Source organism: Meriones unguiculatus, chromosome 10, assembly GCF_030254825.1.
Source record: "Meriones unguiculatus strain TT.TT164.6M chromosome 10, Bangor_MerUng_6.1, whole genome shotgun sequence".
Classification (NCBI taxonomy): Eukaryota; Metazoa; Chordata; class Mammalia; order Rodentia; family Muridae; genus Meriones; species Meriones unguiculatus.
Window position 1 is genome coordinate 30,445,931 of NC_083358.1, and position 26,739 is coordinate 30,472,669.

Below are 26,739 nucleotides of genomic sequence, written 5' to 3' on the forward strand. Positions count from 1 at the left end.
CTATTTGCATTACCATTGATGTAACATCCTTCCTATTGTTGTTACTGCTGAAATTAGAACAGGGCTCACTAGGGACAAATTGCCTCTATTCTGAAGTTCTTCAGATGTGACTCAATAGCTGAAAGTTGTATGAATCACTCACACATTCATCGGGCATCACCTGCTGCCATCGGCTTGCTCACCAGGGACTATACCTGTATGTGACTTCTCCAACTTGACTGAATAGCTTCCTTCCAGCAAGATGGCTGGGATGCCAAAGTCACTACTCAAGAAAGTAGGATAATCACCCTACTTAACATTTTTATGATGTGTCTTTGTTCGATGTTGCTGTGTTGATCATATTAATTACAAAGCTGGCTCGAGTTCCAAAAGAGAATAGAAATGTTGCACAGTAAGAGAACACCAAGGGGGATGGATAAGACATTGAAAGAGTCATATTAGGGAAAATACAGTCTTCCATAAAGAGGTAGATACAGAGATGCAACTGCACTAGAAAAGAGTAGAGCTTCACTTATGTTTTATTTTAATACAAAGGAGCTTCATTTCCCAAATAACTATGTTAGGTGCTGAGTAGAAATGACAGTAGATACCAAAATCTGATAGACATTAAACAGCACATGTTTTCATCTCATAGGGGGAATCTCAATAAGTGTGTGTGGGGGGGGTTGTGTGTGTGTGTGAAAGAAACAAAGGGTGTTATTGTGAAAACAGTGTTATTGAATGCAAGGTAGGAGGAGGAAAGAATATGAAAGGGAAACGAGCATTTAGGGGGAGGAAAAGAAAGAAATATCACATGTTCTCCTAATGCACAATTTGTATTTAACATCATGTGTGTATATGTAAGATGAACAAGGCAGAAGTAGGGCAGGGAGAATGAGGTAAAACAGAAGAAAGCCAAGAGGGAAAACAGGGTAATTGAAGTGAATATGCACTAGTCCTACGATATTTGCACATTAAAATGTTTTAGTGAAACTTATTTAAGGAAGTGATTTAAACATTAATTTTAAAGAGTTAAAATCAGTTAGAATTATTCTTCATATTTTTTTTTGGTAGGACTGTTATTTGTTTTAGACAGGGTCTTTTTTGTTTTTTTTTTTTTTGGTTTTTTAATTTATTTATTCTTTTATTTTTCAGTTTATTCACTTTCTATCCCAATTGTAGCCCCCTCCCTCATCTCTTTCTGGTGCCACCCTATCTCCCTTTTCCCCCCAATTTCCCTCCCCTAGTCCACTAAGAAGAGGAGTCTTTCTCCCCTGACATCTGACCCTAGCCTATCTCATCTTATCAGGACTGCCAGGGTCCTCTTCCACTGTGGCCTGGCAAGGCAACCCAGCCAGAAGGAAGTGATCAAAGAGCAGGAAACAGGGCCCATTTCAGAGAGATATCCCCTGCTCCCCTTACTAGGGAACCCAAATGGAGACTGAGCTATGTATGGATTACATCTGATCTAGTAGCACTTGTTGACTACTAGATAATATTTCAGGTTAAAAATAAAAATAAAGAAATGAATTGTAAAAAGAAAGAGATTTTTAATTTGAAAAACATAACTGAGAAAGAAATGGCTGAAGACTATAATAAAGTGAATATATTGTATAGATGAGACACTAGACAAAAATGGTTTTCTTTAATACAGAAAGTCCCAATATCAGCATCAGATTAAGGTTCAACTTAAGCCATATGGTGCAAAGGAGGAAGTTCATAAAGATCACTGAAGCACAGACATGTTGTTTTAGCAAAATTTTGACAAAATCCTACACAAACACAGCACCTATAGCAGTAGTCTAGGGCTTGCATTGGAAAATATTTTTCATAGACAGCAAGAGACTAAATATGTTGCCCTCTTGATCTATAATATCTGCTCACAACTATAGCTCCACCATTGCAGTGCTGAGGTCAAAGGCAATATGTAAGTAATTGAGTCTGACTCTATTGAAATAAAATTTTGTTTACGAAAATAGAAGGCTGAAAGAACTTCATCCACAGTAATGACAGGGGACAGAAATCAAATGTGTACTTAATAAAGGCCAGTTCCTAGTTCCAGCAACTCTAGTGCTTATCATCACCCAGCTATACCCAGCTGGGGCTACTGAGCTACACAGAAAAGACATTTGTCACCATTCTGCTTCCTAACAATGTTTCAGCTTCCTCCTGGGGAGTTGCCTCATCCCCATCACACACCTTCCACTGTGTTGCTCTTCTCCTGCTCCCCCTACACCCATGCCTAAAATTTGAATCTTGAGCATTGACACATGTAGAACGGAAGTGGTTGAGCTTTGTTCATTTCAGTGGTGGCTTCTGGCTCTGTTGTTCAAGAATGAAGTGGCAATTCCTGCCACCCATCCATCCACCTCCTATCACAGATGTTTCCACATCACACTGCCACTGTCTGTGTTCTCATCCTCTGGTGGATGAAGAAGACCCTGCTGAATTCACCAGTACATCACTGAAGATTAGCAAGCTGCCTATACACTGTAGGCATTCAACGAGTTTACCTGTTCTTAAACAACAGAATGAAAGTAACTCCTAAGGCTGAGTATATGGATCACTGGTAGAGTGCTTGCCTAACATAACCAAAGCTCTAGGTCCAAATCTCCAGACCCAAGAAGGGAAAGAAAGGGCAGCAGTAGGAGACAGGAGGGAAGGAGAGGGGAGGAGGGAAGAGAGGAGTCTGGAATTAGAGAACAGGTTTCAAACTCACTTGCATTATGGTCCGTAGCACCCGTCTCTGAGTTTCCATTCTCTTGCATAAAGTGTAAACAGTCTACACACATCTCAGGGCTCTCAGTGGTTTAAATAAGATAGTGGATATGAGTTTTTTTCTGTTTTTGTAATTCTTTTATATTTTTAAATTTTTATTTAATCAAAATATTACTTCATTTTTCCCTCAATCTCTTCTCTCCTTTGCCTCTCATATATATATATATATATATATATATATATATATATAACAAATCAACATATGAATCTCTTTAGTATTGCCTTCATGTTACTGGGACTGACTACTCAGTATTGGCTAATTACTCAGGGAGCTCTCTAAATTCCTGAGACTGAAGCTACTAACATATAAAAATGGGAGTAAGAATTGGGACCTAACTAGTCTTATTAGAATTAGAGTAAAAATAGCTGATATGTGCTATTCTAACTAAATTTTTTTAAGAACTTTTGTGGTCTTTAGTACTTTTATGCATGCATTTATTTAGTCTGTGAATGTGTGTGTGCATGCATGAGTGGGTGGGTTTTGCCATAGTGCACGTGTGGAGATAAGAACACATTAAGCCATCTTAAGACCATAAGGATAGTTTAATTAGTAAATAATATATAAACAATATACCAAAATGTTTACTATCTTTAATGAATTGAATTCATAAACTCTTGACCACTACATTTTCCTCTAATCCCTGTCTAGTAATTGTCCCTAATACACACACCTCTTCCTTGAAATATAAATGCTTAGTTTGAAGGAATAAGTTCGCTGGTGGCTGAATAGGTTAGAAACTAGAAAAATATGAAAAGAAAATGCCACAAATAAAGGGTTTAATTCTCAAGCAAGAAGTGTTCAAAGGCTTAAATGTCATGCTTCACAGAATAGAGATGACTTCTATAAATAAATTGAGCTGCTCGTTGACACTATAGTTGAAACAGGGGCAGGGGAAGGCATATCTCTGCAAATATAGCTGAAGAAAGGTTCATGGAATAGCTGTAGTCAGAGCAGCCGAAGTGCTTTATGGCCCCTTTACACACGCAGTAGAAGTTGTTACTTCACTATTGTATTTCTGCGATGATAGCTACTCAAAACGAGGTGACTCACCTTTGGAATATACCAGATAATTACTTGGCTCTTTCTCCACTACTAAGGTATTAATTAGTAGCCTGTTTGAAGAAGGTCTGATCATATAAGCTTTCATTTATGGACGCCTGTGTGCTCTATATGCACACTGGAGAAAACCTTCAGGCAACTGTGATTATTACCATTATTTCATTTTTATTGCTTTTCCCATTCAAAGGAGACCACAGAAAGTCAACAATGTAGTTAATTCGCTTTAGCAAACTGGAAAATGCAAGATAATATTATTTCTTTGTGAGTTAGAAACTACTGAAGATTATAACTACAGGTTCTAAAAGTTTAGTGTGGCATCTAAATAGCAATCCTAGTTTGCATCTCTCAATGTGCCCATTTCCTGTGAAAACACCTAGCATTTTAAATGGATAACACAATCAAAACTTAAGGCAGAAGGTGTAAAATTCTCTCAAACCAGAACCTTGTAATCTTTATCTAACATCTCTGCAGCTCAATTTAGAATTTGAGTTCAGGGTTTTTCTTCTGGCATACAGCTGGAAGAAAACACCCTAGTTTGAAAAGAAAGAAAACCCCTGAGCTTTGCTATTCCTTGCTCCCAAGTAGAAGACTCCAGGTTTATTACAAGCTGAAATTCTTTGTGTTGGTCAGATTTATATTGCTGGACACAATACTAGAGAAACCTACTTTAAAAAGAAACAATTAATTTTGACTTATAAAAGATGGAAGTTTCTCTCTGTCGTACTTTAATCCAATTCTTTTGGCATGAGATGTGGCAGAGCATCCTGTTGTAGGTGGAAGGCAGAGAAAAGATGGTCACCTAGTGTGTATTGAAAACAGAAAACAGAGAAGAGAAAGGGATTAAGCAAAAGTGTAGACGCAAGTGACCAACTTCCTTGGAGTCTCCACCATCTTCAAAAGTTCTGCCATTTTTCAATATAGCCCAGTAAGCTGTGAAATGTCATATGCAGTAATGGCTGGAGACCAAAGACACCAGGATATAATCACTTCCACAAGACCCAACTCTCATCACTGAAGCACTGGGGACTAAGCTATCAACACATAGGCCTTTGGGGGACATTACACATCTAAACAACCATTTTAATATAGTGACTAGATGTCAATATAATATACTAATTCAACCTGGACTGATTTCATCACTACCTTTTCTTGTATAATAAATTATAAAATTGTAAAAAAAATCAGCAAGTCATAATGGAAGACGAGATGCACGGTAACTTACCACACTGGGAAGTGGAAAATCAACAAAGAAAATGTAGGTGTGCAAAACTTACTAAGAATTGTTTGGAAGTTGTCTTTTGACATGTCCTTAGATGAATGTTTTGTAGAGTAAGGAAATCACTTAAAAATGGCATTATACATAAATATATAAATCTGTCCCAGTTGTTTCACTCCAGGCAAAAAAAAGTAAAAGTTTTGTTGTTGTTGTTGTTTCCGTTTTTTTTTTTTGTTTTGTTTTGTTTTGTTTTTCATAAGCTAACAATCCTTGCTACAGATCACAAAGTGGAGGTTGGCATACTGGGTGTCTTAACATGATCCTCAACAAATCAGAGCTTGATAAAAACTGGACAGTGTGTCTAAGGGTTTTACTTGGGAAGTAATACCAGAATAAGGGAATAATTCTGGGTTTCTTGTTATTCCATATGAAGGCGAGAATTTTTCTTTCAAGGTATGTAAAGAATTGTGTTGGTAATTTGATGGGGACTGCATTGAATCTGTAGATTGCTTTTGGTAAAATGGCCATTTTTACTATGTTAATCTTGCCAAACCATGGGCATGCGACATCATTCCATCTTCAAAAACCAGGTGTCCATAAGTGTGTGGGTTTATTTCTGGGTCTTCTATCTGATTCCACTGATCTACCATTCTGTTTCTATGCCAGTACCATGCAGTTTTTATTACTGTTGCTCTATAGTACAGCTTGAGATCAGGGATAGAGATACCTCCAGAAGATCTTTTATTGCAGAGGATTAATTTAGTAATTCTGAGTTTCACATTCAAACTATAACAGAAAGAGGGTAAGTTTTGATTTTAGATTTCATTACCATGTTTTGAAATCCACAAGTACCCTTTTAGAAATAAAAATCAGGAAGTGATGCACTGGTCTTTTGCCTCAGATTATCTTTTTTTTTTTTTTTTCAATGCAGTTTATTCAGGAACCTTGAACAATCCTCGGACCCTGCAGAAAGCCAGCCCACAGCTTAAATAGCCTCTGGGTAGCCAACCCAGGCGTGCCACGTGGGCAATGCAGATAGGTCCACATACATGGAAGCAAGCCAGATCCTCAGCCTTAGCCAAATGTGGAATTGTTCGTGACAGAGAGCACTCACCATCGGGAAGGTGGAAGGTGGAAACCAGCTCCATCTTTAAGGCATAGCATTCCGCAGCTCTCTACAGTTCCCCCTTTTTGTTTTAGACGCATCAGGCAAGAGTAGAGGTCTGATCTCTGATATTAGAAATAAATTGGGACTTTGTACAGATGTTCATTTAGGTGTCATCCACCCAAAGAGCATCAGACCCGCCTGATACCTTTTTCTCAGAGGCGGGACCTGGCGCATCAACCCGCATGCAATCAGACATGCTCTTCTCTGGGTCCAAAGCGGCTGACCCTGAGTGCAGTGCTTAGCCTCGCATCCTGAGCGTAACATTTTAGCTTTTTATGGTATCCAACCATGCTTGGGGAGAATGAGTGACCTCGTGCAGGAGCAAATTGATACCCTATGGCAAATCGCTCAACTTGGCTGTCAATGAAAATATGCTGGACTTTGAGTCACTAGCATATAACATGAGAATTTTTCCTGTGCTGCAAATCTGTCTAAACAATTGTCGAGCTATATTTTAGGTAATTGGACTGGAGAATTCGATACTACGATGGAGCAGCTGAGAGTGGCCATTGTCACAGTAAATTCTACCAGAGTGGACGCAGGACTAGCCACAGGATTATCATCATGGATTGCTGCAGCCATGAATCATCTGAAGGAATGGGCGGGCATGGGAGCGTTAGCAGGCCTTCTGGTGTTGGTCTCCTTGGTTTGCCTGTGGTATATATGCAAGATTAGAGTCTCACAACAGTGTGATGCAGCCATGATCATTCAGGCCTTTACAGATTATCTTTTAAAAGCAAACTCTTGGAGGCTAATCATCGTTGCTTCACAGTGGCAAATTGTAATACAGAAATGACATGTTAGAAACCCAAGAAAAGAAGGTAAGACTCATGAGTGGGACAAGAAGTATTGCAAGAAAGTGAGGGAGGACTACATAAACCTTCTGAAATTTAGCTAGATCAGTGGTAAGAAAATGAGGCTAATCAATAGTGCATCTGAGAGAAAGAATCAGAGGCAATTTTTATTAGCACAGTTGTAGGCAAAACCACAGCAGTCCTCCATTCGTGAACAAGTAGGCAGAAAAAAATTCCTGTGAGTTTGAGAACAAGAATAATGTATATCTTTATTAAGACTCAGTCAGTACCATTATTCAGCAGAAACTACAATGGAAATTTTGATAAAAATTTAACGAAGTTCTTGGCATTTTCCAAAGACTCCAAATTGCCCCAGTCTCTATGAAACACTTTTTCTTTCTTCAGCATTTTGTCTCTAGGATAACAATGCACTGTTATGAGATGGAAAGGCAGCTGATTCAGTGATGAGAAAAACTGGAAGGGAGCTAAAAAATGCAGTAATAAAATTGACATATGTAAAAAGACAATAAAAAGAGGAATGAATATGACCTCAAATGGGACTAAAAGGAGCAACACAAATTGAGTAGTTTTATCAAGAAAGAAGCAAAATTTGAGAGACATGAAAAGGAAAGATCTGCGGAAGATTTGGAAAGGACACAGTCTTCACTGGTTGACGACAATGCAGGAACTACATCCCCATTTGTTTATACAGTGACAGAATGAATCAGCTTGGATTTCTGACTCATTCATAACAGGAAGACGAAAATTGCTGCAATCAAAATGAGCTACAATGACAGAGAAACTTTTTATTGTGCTACTGAGGTTTCCTCTTTCATTACTTCCTTCCCTCCTTTTCCCATTTATGGCCACAGAATGATTGGCCCTATTCTAATTAACACAGAAATATAAAACTCAGATACTCCAGACAAATTCACAAATGCTTTTGTTTCCCAAATTTGAATTTCTGGGATATGTATTAAAGATGAATATTTACCTACTCTGAAGGACTGTAATTATATATGTTTACATTAAAATTTTTACTCATTTATCAAAATCTCTATTAATTATGACAAAAGATGGAAACTGTGAACATTCCAATTGTAATAAGCATTTTTGTATTATACATTCTTCCAATTTAAGTGCATGCTGTGTAAATAAATGCATTACAAGAGTATTAAAATTACCAAGTAATTCTGAGATATTACTTATTTCAACTGAATGAAAATAAGTGCCAAACAGCATTATATGGGACAGAAGACATCATTTCATATTGATTAAAGGCACAATTCATAGTGGAGTTAAGAGTCATGAATTATTTTGTAACAAAATATTGAATTGATCTAAATTAAGTAGAATCTCTCAGAAAAATAGTATGTTGTTTTGATAGAATTTTCTCCAATTTGGTCAGATCATGTAACTCAAAATACAGTTACAGACATATTAAGTAATTTAAAGAGATGGGATCCATAAATAAAATATATAAAAAAAAACTAAGCATTTAATAAATATTTGCAAATACAAGTTATGCCAAGAACTGCTTCTCTTGAAAATAAATTGCTATCAGCTGCATTGGTAGAGTCCCCGTCTCATGCAGCTAAGCAGTCTTTAAGTTAGTGCCCCCTTCCTAGTGCATGCTGTAATTATATGAGGCTTGAGCTTGCAGCAGTCTTGAGTATGCTGTCACAGCCACTTAGAGTTCGTATGTGCGGCAGCCCAGCTATAGCCAGAAATCACTGCTTCCTTGTAATCACCCACCACCTCTGACTCTAAGACCCACCTCCATCTTCCACAATGATCTCTCAGCTGTGAGGGCAGGGATGTGAGATAGATGTCCCACTTAGGGCTGAGCCCTCTGCAGCCATGTGCTCTAGGCATGTCAACCAAAAGCTGATCTTTGTGTCAATCACCATCCACTGTAAAAAAAAAAAAAAAAAAAGCTTATTTGATGTAGAAAGAGAAGTGCACTTAATCTGTGGCTATAGTAATGCCACTGGTGTTTCTTTTAAAGATTTATTTGCATTATTGTTAATTATGGGGACTATGTGCAGGTGATGGCAGCTGCCTGAGGAGGCCAGAGGCCAGGTATGGGTTCCATCCTGTCTGTGTGATTTAAATCTAATAAGAAAGTGATAGGTTGCTCCCCAAACATTCCATGTCTGTGTACATATCTTACTAGGCCAGTTGCTATTGATATTTGCAGCGTTCAGAGTTGGGTAAGATTGATGATTGTTTTTCTCTTCCACCAGCATGCACAGCACCTCCTAGAACTGGGAAAGCTAGCCAGCGGAGCTGAAACTTCCAGGTCAGTACCAACTTGATTTCTATGTGTTCTATGACCCAAGCGTATGGTGTCTTCAACAATAGGGTCTTTCTGAAAAGTTCTGGAGAATAAACAGGAACACTGGCAATAGTCTGTAGTTTTTGGGAGTCCCTATGGGCCAACAGCTCCAAAAGAGGAAACTCCTTCCTGGCACTGTGCACCTATTTCAGAGTAGCTCCATTTAAGCCTTTTATGTATTTACATGTATATATTTTAGGAAACTATAGCAGTAAGTTTCCAATAACTTTTTCTTTAGTGTTATTTACCCATCCCAGTTCTTCCTCCTCTGTCCTGCAGTCTCACACTTGGCACTTCCCAATCCATTTTTCCTCTTCCCCTCTTTAAAACACTGTCTTCTGTTTCCTCTCCCTTGAAATCACTCTCCTAATTGCCTCTTGACTAGTTTACCTAGATTGACGTCTGAGGACAATCCAAATGAAACACACAAATCTAAATATGTATTTCAAATGAAATGAAACCACATATTTTAAAAAAAAGTGTCATTTTTTTGAACAACAATTACTTATGTAATTGTATCACAAACCTCAGAAATAGCTGGTATCTACACAGAGTCCCTCAAAATGAATGAGAATGTCTTTTTTGTCTAGGTAGATAAGCTTTTCATGCTTAAACTTAGAGTAGATATGAAGGGAACCACTGAGAAGACTGTGGGAAAAAAAGAGAAAGTATGGAGTTGAAAAGATGGGCTAATGGTAAAGAGTACTTGCTGCTCTTCCAAAGGACCTACCTACAGTTCTCAGAACTGTTGAGATAGATGCTACCTTCTCCCCATTTATATGCCCATTTAAATAATTGTACCCAATGGGCTGGCTATGTTTTTCATTTTATGTGTTGTTTTTAGCCTATTTCTCCAGATATAAAGTATAAAAGACATTTTAAATTGTATATTTTGTTATTATTTTTTGCATATCAGTGTTTTGTCTCCATGTGTGTCTGTGCACCATTGGTCACACCCAGTGCCTATGGAGATCATAAGTGGACACCAGATAGATCGTTTGGGACCAGAGTTACAGACAGTTGTGAACCATTATGTGGGTCCTGGGAGTCAAACCTGCATCCTCTGCAAGAGCAATGGTGCTCTTGGCTGTTGAGCCAACTCTCTAGCCCACAGTAGATATTTTAATGACTAATAAGAACTGCTATCTTTATTTGCCTCTTTATAGACTCAACCTATTGTAATTTAAGCCTAGTTTAATAAATGCCTACAATCATTTCTAAAACAGACTTAATATTTAACATTTAGTAAGCAAATTAATGGAAATGCATTCGAATTAATGACATAATGAAAGATTGTTGATACTATTTAGAGATCTTATGTCAATTTTTATTTTATTATTTTTTCTTTTATTTTCCTGTGTCAGGGTCTTAGCTTGGGCGGGCCTCAATGTCTCTATATAGTTGAGGATATATATATAGTTAGACCCAAGAGAGGAGATTTAAGGACTGTGCCAGCACTCTCAGCTTATTGGTCACTGACTAAATAGCATTTAGCTATACATTACATAGGTATAGATTACCTGAATGAAAAAAAATAGTCATGGAATATCAAGTCTTGGAGATAATCAGATATTGTTATTCAATACTATGAATTTTTAACAAAAGTATGTGGTTCCATTTAACCTTTACTGATTGGCCAAGTTATTGTTTATTATGTGGCACAATGCTGGGTCTGAAAATCAATAGCAACAAAAAGCAGCATATAAACCAGGAGAAGTAAGAATGCAAATCAGCAAATTCAAGTTATACCTCTTGAGGGCAAAGATCTATTCATAGTATCAGTCACTAAACAATACAGTGGTTCAGGTATCGCTGGTGAGCTGGCTCAACAATTATGGGTGCTTGCTATCAACCTGAGAATGCTTTCCAGAACCCACGTAGCCACATCGTGCAAGGAGAGAATCAAATCCCACAAGTTTTCTTTGACCTCAACATGTGTGTTGTGCCACACACACACACACACACACACACACACACACACACACACACAAACTAAATAAATGTAAATTAAAGTTAAATTAGCAATGTCTCGAGGGGAAATTTTGCTTATCTGCTATTGTCAAAGAAGGTTTTGAAACACCTGGAGGAAGATTTTGTAACACAGTGAGAATCTCCAGCGTTGTTACAGATGGGGAAGGAATGAGGATGTTTTAAGAAGTCTCTGAATACTCAAAAAAATGCAATTTTCCTTGTTATCTGTCAAAAAATTATTATAATGGATACCTAACGTATTCACTGTCCTTATTGCCCAGTTCATTTCCATGAAAGTTGGTTTCCATTGAAGAGGTCCTTGTGCCAACATGTGAAGCTGTTTGGTACCTTTTACTAAAGCCCTGGCCTTTATCAGTGTGTGTGTGTGTGTGTGTGTGTGTGTGTGTGTGTGTGTGTGTGTATGTGTGTGTGTGTGTGTGTGTGTGTGTGTGTGTGAGTTCTACTTGCTAAAATCTGACCTTTGGAGCCCATTTGATACTGTATTTCCTTTTCCTTGTTACTAATTATTTTCACTCACTAGGATATTAAGGGGATATTCAAGAGCACCTCTTTCTTTTCAAATGATATAAACAAGCCATTGGAGACAAAGTCTGTCTCTTACATAGATCTGTAGCATCAACACTTACTCTAAGATTATCACTCTTATACACAAAGTAAAGAATAGATCACCTTGAAATCAAGAGGATTCTTGCTGAGGTTTATATATTAGTATTTTGGTAGCAAATATCAGAAGGCAACTCTGACGGCTCAAGTGCAAATGAATGTATTCACTCATGAAGTCGTCAGTCCAGGGACAAAGCCGGCTTATAACACAACTGCAGCTAGAGTCATGGGCAATATTATAAGGAGTTATTTATTTCTTTTTGTCTCATGATGTTACCATCATTTCTTGTCATCTATTAGCTGTTTACTAGCAGAAAATATTCTCCCAAAAGGAAAAAAAAAGGTTGCCATTGTTAATACCAAGACAAGCCATTTATAGCATATTAATTTTTAAATATTTTTGTTGTGTATATTTATTGTTCATGGTACCATGTTACATAACACACAGTGTATATTTGCACGTCTTCTCCCACACCCCCACTGTTGGTTTTCTCTCTCTCTTCCTATTAGTCCCTTTGTTAGCCTAGACAGTTTCCTTGATGTTTTATAGATACAAAAACAAACACACACATGTATTTTAAGTATCTATATGAAAACCTACATAGAAAAATAAGATATTTGTCATTTTGAGAATAGTGTTATTCATTTAATGTGTTATGTCCAGTTTCATATATTTTCCTGCATATAACATTACTTTATTCTTCATAACTTGAAAAAATTCATTGTGCATGCACAGTTATTTTTCTTACTCATTCCTTTATTGTTAGATATCTGGCCTGAAAGCACTACTTAGCTCTCTGGAAAGTGCTACAAGAAACACTTGTGTGCAAGGATCTCTATCATACAAATTTGCTGACAATGCTAAGCCCACAACAGAGCATCTGCTTATCAATTGTGAAGATGCTTCTTACTGGTTCATCTTTGGTCAAATATATATTGGTCAATCTGCTGGAGAGTTGAGTTAGTCTCTTAGGCTGCCCATATGACAATCTAGCTTTATTGGCAGAGTACCGAGGCAAAACACTATAAGAACTAGCTAATTGAACAAAGGCAAAATTCTCCAAAGAGGTCACACTGCACCAACTGGTCAAGGGCCCCATCTCCTATAACCCTGACAGGGAGAACCTGGTACTTAATGCCCAAGCATCTGCTTAAACACACCCCAATTCAGATAAGATACTCTATAAATGCCTATTTTGTTTTTATTCTGTTGTTGCTTTTTGTCCTTTGGCTCTCTCTTCTTCTTGGCATACTTCCTGAGGCCATTTGTTAACATACTAATAAACACAAGACAAGTCTGGAGACTCCTCCACACTGCCTACTTCAGTTTTAAGATGTAATAGAGCCCTGGCCTTTATCAACCAACAATTTTCACACCTTAAGTCCTTAACCCTCCTAGTTGATAATTAATTTCACAGTGAGAGCATAGCCGTATCAGCTTCTGGTGAGAGAATTTGGATAAATCTATCACAAAGTGGGCCTGAGGTAAGGCAAAAGTAATCATTATTTCACAGGTGTTTTTATTTTTCCTGTTTTACTGAGCCTTGTGAATTTATTTACATGACAATTTGAAAATGATGTCTGGGCTGTAATGACTCCTAGACTGCTAAATAGAGGAGGCACAGTGGGACTTGCAGAGTTGGTGACAAGAAACCCGAATGAGCTAACATTTGACACTGGTTTCTTCTCAGGAGAGGCAAGCAGAGAAGAGGAATTGAAAGAAACCTGTCACTAATAAAGCAGACAAGGGAGGAAGGAAAATGGGACTGATAAGAAAGAAAGAAATCTGCAGAGCACACAGAAAGATAAAGAGAGAGAGAGACAGATAATAAACACAAAGTGACATCTAAACACTTGCAAACATAAGGGGAAAAACTGTATCAAGGAGAAGAGGATAAATAAACAAGTAAGCTTAGAAAGCACTTTCTAGTAATGCCAAAGACACTCTCAGAAGTAGCTATGTGAAATTTTAGAGTAAGAAATGTTAGAAAACAGTACTGCTACTATATGCTGTAAGCTATGACTGGTTGGGACAGACTTTTAATTTGTATCCTCTAATGGTAACACTGAATTGCTTTTCTGTACTTTCTCTCCCATAAAATGTTGCCTCATGCAATTAACCATTTTAAGGAAATAACAATATTAGATACTTTCAGCTCTGTTTGCCATAACTCTCTCCTATGTTGCTGAAGTTTCTGTTCAGAGAACCTTCACTGGTTGGTGCTCTGTGGGTTTCTCTGAGTTGAATGTTTAGAAGACATGTGCAAGGTTGACATGCTTATCTTGCTTCCAGAAAAAGAAGGGGCGCCAAGGTCCTTTGAGGTTAATTAGCTTGTATGCTCTCTCTGAGACAGTAAGTGAGGGGATGCAGGCTAAGAGAAGGAAAGTTTTCTTTTATACTGACAATTAATAGTGCTCAAAACAATGATGCTTTTCTTTCGGGAGCTTGTGAAGCGTCCTGCCATGAAATGCACTGGATGACACAGACAGTTTTAAGAAAATCTATGAGTTAGTTAGTCAGCTTGCTGCAATAGCTGCTGTGTAAGAAATGTCCAAAGGAAAGAACATATCATATTTCATTAGCACACTTCACTTTCTATTCCTAATAATCTTATTTATTTAATGAGAAGATGATGAAGAAGAAGAAGAAAGGAAGAGGACAAATACAACAGAATCCCTGTTTCTCTAAGTTGCCCATAAAGTCAAGGAGCTGTTTGACCTGAGAACTAAGATGGTAATTTTGTCTCCCATTCTACAAAGATTATAGCAGAGTTACTTAAACTAATAATAATATAAAGAATATATGTAAGCTCATTGAAGGTATGATTGTATGCAGTTCCATCCCTGCTGTCTAGCAGCTCTTTTCACTGGCTTTTTTTTTGATCTTTGCTGTAATCAGCAACATCAGCACCTTTGTATGTAGTAGGAATATTTTTCAGTGCATCATGTATGTGTATTATTTATGTTACTTCAATTCTATTATCAACCCCATTGTGCATGAAAGAACAGAAGCAAAGAGTGAATTAATAATCTTTCAACAAAGCTGATAATCTGCAAGACAAGGTCTTATAGTCTGTTCTGGCTGTTACATAGCTTATAAATAAGAAGAATATGTTTCTCCCAGTTTCTGAAGCTAGATAGCTAAAGTTCAAGTAACAAGCATATCAGGTACTATGAGGGTACTCTGCAGGGTAGCCTCCTTCTCAAATCCTGTAGGTTCTCTGTTGTGAGTGTTCTAAGTCCTTTAAGGGAGATTCCATGTTCCATCCTCATGACCTACTCATTTATCCAAACTTCCTACTTTTTTGCTCTTAACATCATACTGAAGATTTGGCTTAAATGTAAGAAAGGATGAAATAATGGCACATTCAGCCCATAATAATAAGTTATCTGAAGTTGTTACATTTATCACAATTACACTAGTATTTGAAAATATTCAGCAAACATCAGAGTCAGTTGGCCAACTTTTTAAACATTTAGAACAATGACATCAAAGTTTCTCATTATTAAGTTAGATGTGAATCAGTGATTTGCATCTTTTATATGTTCTCAAGTCTTGTTGTACTGCTGACTGTTCATGCTGTCTAGTGGCCATATTTGCAGACCTATTGTACTACTGTCTCCTATCACTTCTCCACTACCTGCAATGTTCCTTGGTGACTTTGTTAACTAGTGATACAAGTTATGGGAAGAACTAAAACTTTGGTACTTAAGAAGTTATATTTTAAAATGTGACAGATTTTCACATGTGCAAAGTTGATATAGGTTGTGATAGCCAGAGACACAATAGACCACCTCTATGTTCATTTGGTGTACCCTGTATTTCCTGAAACTGCAGTCCATTTCCTATGTAAGCCATCGTGCTATTCTAAGGTAGAGTAGAGATTTGCAGATTTGCCACAAAGCCTTGTGATTAAAAATGACACTGGATACAGAGAGAACGAGCACCCATTAAAGAAAAAGAATAAGCACCAATTATCAAAAGGCTACAGTCAGGTTCAACCTCAAATACCAAAGACAGGAGACATTCTAAAATGTGTGGCACACCCACATGTTCAGAAACACATCAATTCAAACCATTGCAGAAGAAAATGAAAGCAAAAGAGGGGCATGGCTGCTATGCAAATGGTTGGAGAAATGGCAATTCGCTAATCTTAGCTCTCTCCACATGAAAGGGGTGGTTTTTTGCTGAGTGGAAACTTCCTAAAGCTCCATTCATGCTACCTATCATAGTATTTAATGTGTCACAAAATATATGAGATTGTAGATTGATGTTTCATTTATAGAAAGATGGCAGTCAAGAACAAATCTGTTAGAGGAAAAAAATCGTTCAACTAAACTTACTGGAAAGTTTTTAAAATAAATATCTAAGAAGCTGGGGAGATGGCTTAGTAAGTGAAGTGTTTCCTGATTAAGCATTGGGAAACAAATTCAGGTTTAGTTGTAGACTGGACAGGCCGCCAAGAAGCCAGGCCTGAAGAACTTCTCTACTTTGTTCCCCCAGACTCAAGCCCCAGGGCTGTCCCTAGCACTGCCACCAGAATACCAGATGCAGCATTTCTCCTCTCCTGTGGACACCTTCTGTAGACCCCACAGACTCCCTCTCCATCTCACCTTCCCCCCAGCCTCCAACACCAGCAAATATTCCCCAAGAACACACCAGGAGAGAAGGCCAGTAAAATAGACTACACACAGGCATCACATTCTCTGAAAATCCAGAGAAGAAACAGAATCCAAGGGAAAAAAAATACCCACCCAACAAATACAGACATGAATATCGGGATCTAGATCTAAAATCACCTCAAACCCAGCTGCCGAGATGCAATAAAACACAATCAATAATATCCATGACAATGTCTCCTGCAGAGCCCAGCTATCCTACCCCAGCAGGCCTTGAATATTAGAACACAGCTGAATTCCCACCCCCCGAAAAAGACCTTAAAACCTACTATAACTTAATATGTGAAGATAGTAGAGACCCTTAAAGAGCAAATGAATAATATCTTAAAGATATCTAAGAAAACACAAAAAATTGGAGGAAATTAATAAATACTTCAAAGAAAGCTAGAAAAAAACACAAGCAAACAATAGGAGGAAATGAATAAATCCCTTAAAGGAAGCCAAAAACAACCAAACAAATGAAATAAAACAAAACAAGACCTGAAAACAGAAATAGAAGCAATAAAGAAAACACAAAGGGCCATCCTGTAGTGCATTTCTTTAATGAGTGATTGATGGGGGCGGGACCAGCCCATTGTGGGTGGAGCTACCACTGGACTGATGGTTCTTGGTTCTGTAAGAAAGCAAACTGAGGAAGCTACCTGAAGCAAGCTCCATGGCCTCTGCATTAGCTTCTGCTTCCCTGCTCTGTTTGAGTTCCTGTCCAGACTTCCTTTGATGATTAACAGTGATACAGAAGTATAAAAAGAATAAACCCTTTCCTTGCCAAGCTGCTTTTCATGGTGTTTCATCACGGCAACAGAAACCCTAACTAAGACAATGTATGGATAGATTTTTAAAAATACTATATATATATATATATATATATATATATATATATATATATATACTAGAATTGTGAAAAGGCAAGAGAGATTATAAACCAGATACAATCAATCAGAAACATATTTTATTGACCAAATAATTCATTTAAATAAAGTAAAATTCAGTATAGTCTAAGCAGAAAAAAATATATTTTCAAAAGGATTTTCTTCCATAATATACTTAGAAAAATAAAAATTTTGTTTACTGAGATTTCATTTATTGAGCAACTATTGTAGTCTGGGAAAAAGCAAGTGAAAACATCATATTTATTTATTTACTTACTTATTCACTTATTTGTTATTTTTTGGAAGAGCAAAAGCACAATAGAAGTTCCTGTATAGTGGATTTTGTAAAAGATATCCTCCTAAGATGTTTAAAAGGAACAGCCAGGGACTGAGAGAAGCTCAGCAGTAAAAAGCAGTTGCTTCCTTTGCAGAGGACCTGAGCACCCGTACAGTGGCTCACAACTATTTGTTACCCCAGTTCCAAAGGTTCCAGCATCCTCTTCCACAGGATCCTGCATACACACAGTGTACATAAAGTTACACAGGCATGTATGCAGACACGTAACTTACAAATAAATAAGTCTATTTTTAAATTAAGGATGGACCTCCCCTAACCAGACGTTGACCAGAGAAACTTCTCACCTCTGAGCAATGTTTCTGAAGAGGAAAGGAGGACTTAGGAAGGAGAGTTCCTTCAGAGGAAAGAAGCAGTGCTGAGACCCTGATGGAGCTTGGCAAGTGTCCACGTCCTGCAGAAAGCTGCAGATCATGGTATTTTTAACTGGTGCTCCAAGAATTTACAATCCATAGTCAAGATAATATAGACAAAGCTGAATGTCTTTTCAGCTAATTAAGCTTTTAATTGCAATTAATTTACATGCCTTTCATATGCAAATGTGGATCAAATATGCTCAAGGGGAGGTGTGCATGGGGTGTTTCTAAGCCTGTTTGGATCATGACAAAAGAGTTTTGTTTTGATTTTGTTTCTACTTGGTGAGCACTTTCAGTTCCTCCCTACAAATATCACCCTGGGGAGTAGGTAGAGTGGATATCCATTGGGGAGTGGGCAGTGTATGCACTCTGGGGAGTGGACACGGTGGGTACAGCTTGGAAATTTATACTCCCTTCTGCATATCAGACATCCTAGCATCTGGAAGGAGCAAGGCCGGGAGTCAGGATATCTGGACTGTAGTTAGCAAACCAACTACTGATGCCAGGTCTGAGCCTTCACTGTCCTCTTTCTGAGTGTTCTTTAGTGAGGCAGGGCTCCACTGTGTAACTCAGACTGTCTTTAACCTTTCAGTTCTCTTGCTTCCACTGCCTCATTGTGGATATGGGACCCCACACCCAGCTTTGAATTTCTTTCTCTGGCTCTTTGATTATTAACAATGAGTCACTCTTGGACTTTTTCATGGTGCCTTGCAACATGAGAAAAACCCCTACTTTGCCTCTTTGCCTTAGGCACTGAACTGTCTTCACTGTCAGAAAGATCTCTTTACAGTATATCCAATAAAGCTTATATTAATATCCAATTTGTTGTTGAATTTCAGACATTCTTTTATTGTGATGTAATTTAAATTGACCTTCTTGAGACATGTCACTCCAATTTGTGATTTTTTTCAATACATTAATCAACTTAAAAAAAATGCCTAACAATTTTGATCATCTTTTTTTTTTTTTTCAGCTTTTGACCAAAAGTAGGAAGCCAGGTACAATATGCTAGCCTCAAGGACAGTTTTAAATAAGATGTCATAGTGAAGGAATGTTACACTTCTAAGAAGATACAGATATTTCAATACAGAAACAGAATGAATAAGAAGTCATTCACGGTGAGAGGAATGCAGTCTTATTGTAATATCGAAGACACCTTTTATTTTCAATGCTTTACTTATAGCACACACTGAGGAAATAAGCTAACTCCTGAATTCCTTACACATGTATCTGTAAATCAGCGCAATATATGACCAACAGCATACACAATTTCAAACCAAACAGAAATGATGACTGAATGGCCAGGGTGGCTTTTCATTTAAACTAAGGTTTCTCACCACAGTGGGAGTGACATTTTTAGGTGAGCTGGGTAATGCCTATTTTTAGTATGTGTGTTTGTGTGTGTGTGTGTTGGAGCTAGATTAAATGGTCTACTCCTTGTCACTTATTCTGGAAGCAGGTAATAACACCCAGATTAAAAACAAAACAAAACAAAACAAAACAAAAAAACGCAAATCTCCCTAGCTGACAAGCACTGGTTAGACGGAAAGGTCACGAGGGCTACAAAGATGGCTCAGTGGGTAAAGTGCCCACTGTACAACATTGCAACCTAAAATCTAACCTGCAACATCCAGATAAAAGTATGCCATGGCAGTGAGTGATTGTGATCCCCATTCTGGGCAACTCACTGGTACGCTAGCCAACAGGTACCGCAAGTTTTAATAAGACAAACTTTCTGAAAAAAAAAAATCAGGGAAAGAAGGATGGAAGAAGGCACAAGAAATCGCCACTCTCCTTCCTCTCTATATGTACACGTACAGAGTGGTGAACCAACACAAACACAAACACACACACACACACACACACACACACACTGAAACACAATGTCCAGTTTACAAGACACTTTTCTCTATAGTTTGCATTTTAAATGCATGCCTGTATGGCCTTTTATTCTACTCTCAGATGAATATTTTACAATATTTTTAGTAATTATAATCTCCCATCTAAGGATACATTTCCACATTAGCTTTGTAATGAATTTGCAGGACAGAAAGAAAGACTATGATTCTCTCTGTCCACCAGACCACACAGAATTCAGATAAAGCTTTCTTTCCCAGGTGTCTTTGTGACCTCAAGGTCAGTACTGTTAGGGAGGAAGGAAGTTGGAATCTGAGGCTGTGGCAAGAAATCTATGGGACCTGTTCACAACCACACAGGACTTGACATTGTAGTTCCTTAAATGGTCTTGTGCTCCTCTGCTCCCAATTTCTATAGGTTCATTATCTGTTTCTTCCTATGTTTGTTGAAGACTTCCAAACCTTTGACAAAAAAAAAAAGAACAAAGAACAATATAGTGTTTCTTAATGACTTTAAATGCTTCCTTCCCCCTTCTCACCAGTAGTCCAATTTCATTCTCTAATTGCATCATTTTCACCCTTGCAGCTCACCTCACAGTTCAGGAAGGGCCTCAGACTTTACCTAATCTGACACAGGCTCAAGCAAACCCAGGAAGGTGCCAAGGTATCATTTGTCAGTTTTCTGTTCCTCTATGAAAGCCAGACTCCTCTCTTTTCATTTCTTTCTTTTCCTACCATTTGATCCCCTTTTATGTTTGTTTTTAGGGGTTCTTTTGTTTTGTTTTGTATGGTGTCCTGTTTTAGTTTTGTTTTGTTTCTTTGTTTGTTTGAATGCCTTTTTCCCTGACTTCACAAACATGAGATATATATTCTGACATTAACCTTACATACCAACCAGAAATCTAAACTGGTTTACTTGATAACACATTCCACCAGGCAGGCCTTTGCATTCATTCTGCCTTCTCATTTTTTTTCCAGCAGAATTCTCATCCTTGACATATCTCTCATCTCTTTCAATTGCCTGCACAGAGTTGCTATACATGGTGGTAAAATGTGACTCGTTTAATTTAAATCAACACAAAAATTAAATGCCAGACCCTGATCAAAGTCATCGAGAAGAACAGAATTTGCTTTACTAAGAGACCAAGAATAGAAAATTACAACTTGAAAACAGTAGTTATTTTTAAAGGCCCTTTGAGAAGTGCTGTGGCAGAATCTAGCTGTTTGTTCATATGTACAAACTTACATGGCTATTGCTCTATCAACAGAACCATATGTTGAAACATGGGTCGTGATATTTCTTTCTCTGTACACTTGTTTGTTTGGGGAGCATTAGAAAATATGGCCACACACCATTCAATTATTAGCTTTCTCTGTTAAATTGTGAATTCTTTAACCTATTTGGACTTTAATTTCTGTATTTGTCTAATAGGAAGGAAGGAAGTGATTATAATTTTTTAAAGGCCAATTTATAGTTCAGTATAAGATTCTAAAATAGAAAAGTCTCACAGCAGAAGTTCAATAGCATTGGGTACTTCCTGTTCAACCTCCCCACTTTTTCTTAAAAACACAATTTGGAGATCGTATCACTTCTTACTTCATTGATGTAGAGTTCTTAAACTAGCCCCGGATCAGCAGTCATACTACCTGAACAAACCCCTCATAATGCTCTGAGTCAATTTATGAAGTCATTAGTGAGCATGTGACTTTGGAAAGAAGCTGCTGAAGGTGTTCTAGGTAATCTCTCTCTCATACACACACACAAGTCTTCTTTTTACCCCTTTAATATTGTATTTAAAGTGGGTTTTTAGATTACTGATGACATTCTCAGGACAGTGAAGAGCCATGTATCATCTATAGTAGAAAAGAATCAGGGAGCAGTGTTGCCATAACAGAACCTCTCTGTCAACACCCTGAAATCTGCCTGCACTGGAGTTACTAATTCCTTAGGATCCACCTTCTCCTCTCCCTTTGGTAAAACATTTCCTTCTGGTTTTCTTAGCCTAAACCCACTGATAAATATGGAGCAGGGGACAGCCTGTGGAAGCAACATGAAAACAACTTTGGCACTCTTCAAATCCCAAGTAATCTCTGTATAAAAAAACTACTATAGGCTCCTTCTCATTACTCTCCCAAGGCATGGAATACAGGGGTGTGATTGATTAGACAACAACAACAAAAGAGCAGAAAATGAGTACAAGAGTAATGGTTCCATCATGGGTTAAGCTGGACTGACAAGACAAAAGGGACTTTTTGGAATGACTTCCCGGAGCAGATCCTATACTAGCCTGAATCGGCTATGGAAATGTGGAAGACCACCACTTGAGCAGCCACTAGGGGTTAGATTCCTGCTTTGTTAAACCACCTTATTGGGGGTCTCTGAGACTTTTGATAATGTTGTTGATAGATCCTTGCTTTGTTGAGTTTTTGTTTGGGTTGGTTGGTTGGTTAGTTTGGGGACAGGATCTCATTTCTGTAGCCATGGAAGCATGACCTGATGTTCCATGCTTCAGCCAGACTCCTTGCCTTGCAACTTAGCATGTTCCCCTTTCATTTAAGTCAACTTAAATTCTGAGCTTCAGTTACAAGCTGCCAAATTCTTTTTAATGGGTATAGTTAAATTTCATGTGCTTTAAGCAGAGCAAAAATACTTTATGAGACAACTAGTGAAAAGGAATGTTTAGAGGGCACATCAAGGTGGTTTTAATCCAAAGATACTGAGGAGCTTTAAAAAAATCATTGAGTTCACATTTTCAGATTTCCAACTGTTTGTATATCTTCATGAATAATGGAAATAGGAGTGAGTATAACTATAGTAGAAAATCTAGGAAGAATTAAAAAAAAATTGAGCTACTCTTCAAAGGGGTAAGTACTGTGGGAAAGTTATTATGATTCAGAATTGATGATCCAGGGAGATTATCGGAGTCTTTTGAATTACTGATGAGACAGTTCAATGAGACACATAAAATAAGAAAAGTACAACGGCCAAGTTAGGGTCAGATGGCTTTTCCTGATGATGGCAGGGATTGTGCAATGTCATCTGACCTGTTGTGGTGGGGACATAGGCTTAGGTTCTTTCTTTTATCTTGTAAAAATTAAGATGATTCCTCAGCTGTTTTCTTGCTGTGATCATCTTGAACTCTATAAATGTGTAAAAGGCTCTTTTGCCCACCTCTTCAGTAAACAGAAAACTTCAGGGTTGCGTACAGCTCACTTATGTCTGTGAGAAAAGAGTCCTTAGAAATGAACAGTGTGTCTACATATGTGCAGATAATTACAGATACAGTACATATAGAGGAAAATTAATCCACTAAACTAGGAGTGTGGCTATAAACATAACAAACTTAGCTAAATAACATTCTGGATTTCATGAGCCACAGTAATAAAAATAAAATAAGGTTCCTGACAATTAATACTAATGTTTTTGAAATGCTGAGGAATCAATAAATAATGATGTCGAGCAATGAGATGACTCAGCTTATAAAGGGTCTCCTTCCAACCTGACAACTTGGCTTTGATGTCCACCATATCTCATGGTGGAAAGGAGAGAGCAGAATCCTAAGATTCCTTCTGCCTTCCATACCAACACTGTGGCAGGAGAGCCTGTGAGTACATGTGTTCTCTTTCTTTTTTAGATATAGACATGCACACACACACTAAATATGAATTTTTTAAATCATGCTCTAGTAAGAAGCACCTTATGCCCTACTCATAATTACAGTGACATAGCATTACAGGGTGGAAAATTGTCCCATTCATGTGCTATTTATTTTCTATTAAAACATCAAGAAAAGCATAATAATGAAAATATTCCAAATTTAAAAGTTATACTTTATCACAATTTACTTCTGTGAAATTTTGAGAGACCAAAATGGCAAATATCAGGGTCCCAAACATCTCCCAAAATCATATGTAACTGTCATTGTATGCTATTGTTAATATCTTTACTTAGTGCATGGAGAAAATGACGTTCAAGTTGTTTGACAAAGCTCTTTAGTTGATCAGAATATACACAGTTAAACTAGACTTGATATCTAGATCACCATGTTTGAAGCATTCTATCTTCACTGGCATCTTCCAGGTAATTCAGTACTATATGCCTGTTACTAAATGTCAGCAATAAATTAGCTGAGGTACCCTTATTGCATTTGACTAAAAAGAAAGTAAGATGTATTATTTCATGCAGAGCTGCTCAATTTTAAAGTCTAACGAACTAAAATGTAAAAGGATGCACTTAAATGTTAGGAGCAGTTATGATAAAACATTTTGGGTTGTTTCCTGTCTATCGCTCTAAATTCTTCCAATAGACATATTTTGTACCAATTTTGACATTCCAAAAAAAAAGGAACAAATAGCACATATTACAAATTCTTGCCAAGTGACACAATAATGTGCACAATATCAAGGAAGTGGAAAGGTATGATTGATATGATTGATTAGCTGCAAGAGCTACTGGTTTCGAAGTGTTAACAGTGGAAAGTGGAAATAACGCTAAAATTAAAGCAGAGTAAAAAGAAAAAGTAAAACCAACCGATTCAAAAAAGTTCACTGATTTTCTCTTCATGAAGAATCTATAAACTTCAGATATAAAGTGGGCAAAATTGATAATAGACAACAATAAGTTATTGAAGCCATGTCTCAGTAAGTAAAAGCTTTTGACTTGAACATGAAGACTAGAGTTGCCATTCCCAGCACCTATGTGGAATCTGAGTGTGTATGGCAGTTTGCTTGTAATCCCTTAGTTTTGAGACAGAGATCCAGGGAACCCTGGAGCAAGTTGGGTAAGTAGACTAGCTGGATCAGCAAGCTATAAATTCAAGTAGGAGAGCTTCCCAAAACACATAAGGAGAAGAATGACAGATGAAAACATCTCATATCAACCTCTGGTCTTCACAACTATGCCTAGACTCATGGATATACATCCCACACATGTGTTCACACTCATATAAACATGCCTACATATAAGTATAAAAGCTACACACATGTACATATACCTTAAAGTTAATTTACTGCATTACTTTTTTTTGTCACTGCAAGAAAGTCACCACTGAAGATCCTAATCCTCTAACCCCTGCAAACAATATACGTGGTAAAAATCTTTAAGTCATCCTTTAAATGCAGTAGTTCAGGGAATCTATTAAGTAGAGTGAAATACTAGAACATGGAGCTTTGTGAACCTTTGGGCACTTATCAGCATGCCTTCAAGCTTTGATGTCCCATAAAAGCAAGGCAGAAAAAACTGAACTCAGAGCTAGCCTCAACAACAGTAAGAGCATTAGAGAATACCCTTCTTCACATTAAGTTGCAATTCCATGCATGGGAAAACATAAATGTGACCTTGCTTCCCTGGTAATAAAAGACAATGAAGAAAATATTTTGTGAAAGAATAGGAATGGAAAGGAAAGAACAAAAGGTTTCTGAGCTGTTTCCACTATAGCTCTACATTCTATGTGCTCACATATAAGTGTGGATTGTCAGGAAACCTCAGTCATCAACTTCACTTTAGATCATCCAAATGACACCTGCCTCTGGCACTTACCAAACTGATCTTTTCTCTATAAAAGATGCTTAATTAGTTGGGCTATTATTTAGCTCAATTATTTATGGGTTAGTGAAGAGTATTTTCAACATTCTAAATACAAAGAAATATGATAAATGTTTGAGGCAATTATATATTATTTATTTTCCTCTGACTACCACCCATCATATACATATATTGAAATGTCAAACTATACAACATAAATATATACAATTATTGTTTGTGTTTTATAGTGGTATTGTATAGAATATATCATATATAAATATTTTAGAATGAGACACATCCACAAATAATGATATGCACAGCACAAGTCCATGCTTCAAAATTACTCACTTAAGAAGTTTCCTAACTCCCTGGGAACCCACAGGCCATTCTGGACAGGGAAGCAGGTCGGCTAACAGCAGATTCTACCTCTACCTCTGCTCCAAATTTAATCCCCAGTCTCCTCGCTAGCTCTGGAACAAAACACCTGCTACAGGCTACACACTGCCCCAGCGCATACCCATCCAGTGGATCCCACAGACCCACGCCTCAAAGGGTCATGCTCTCCACTCATTGATTTATCTCAGACCAATGTCAGCATGCATGCTCTGGAAACCTCACATATTCACGCCTCCCTTAAGTCCTCCAAAGCTAGCCCTAGTGTCATGCCTAGGTCTGCACCAGATTACATGTGGAGACCTCTTTTCTTTCTCCAGTGGACCACACAGATCTTCTCTTACAATCTTCCTTCCAGAACTTCTTTATCCCACCCCCCAACTTAAACAGGTACTCCATGCAAACACAGAAGCAACTACAGCCAGTGGTGTTTGCTTTCCTTCTGCTTCTCCAGAGCCAATACTCTGGTTCCATCCATTTCCAGCTCTGCCGAAACCATGCTGCAGGTTCTCTCTTACCACCTGCCTGGACTCAAGGACAGTGGGTCAAACAAATCTTTCCCTCCAAAATTCTTTCCTTCTCCTCATTGTTTTGCACTAGCCTCCAGTGCCGGAAGGTACTCCTTGTGAACCCACAGCCCACTCTCCCAGGAAAGCAAGTATGCTAACTGCAAATTTTCACCACTTCTGCTTCACCGGTCTTATTCCCAGCTCGATAGCAAACCTTCTGCTGTGGCCTCTCCTCACTCTCTGTTTCTATTAGCAGAAAACTAAGCAGA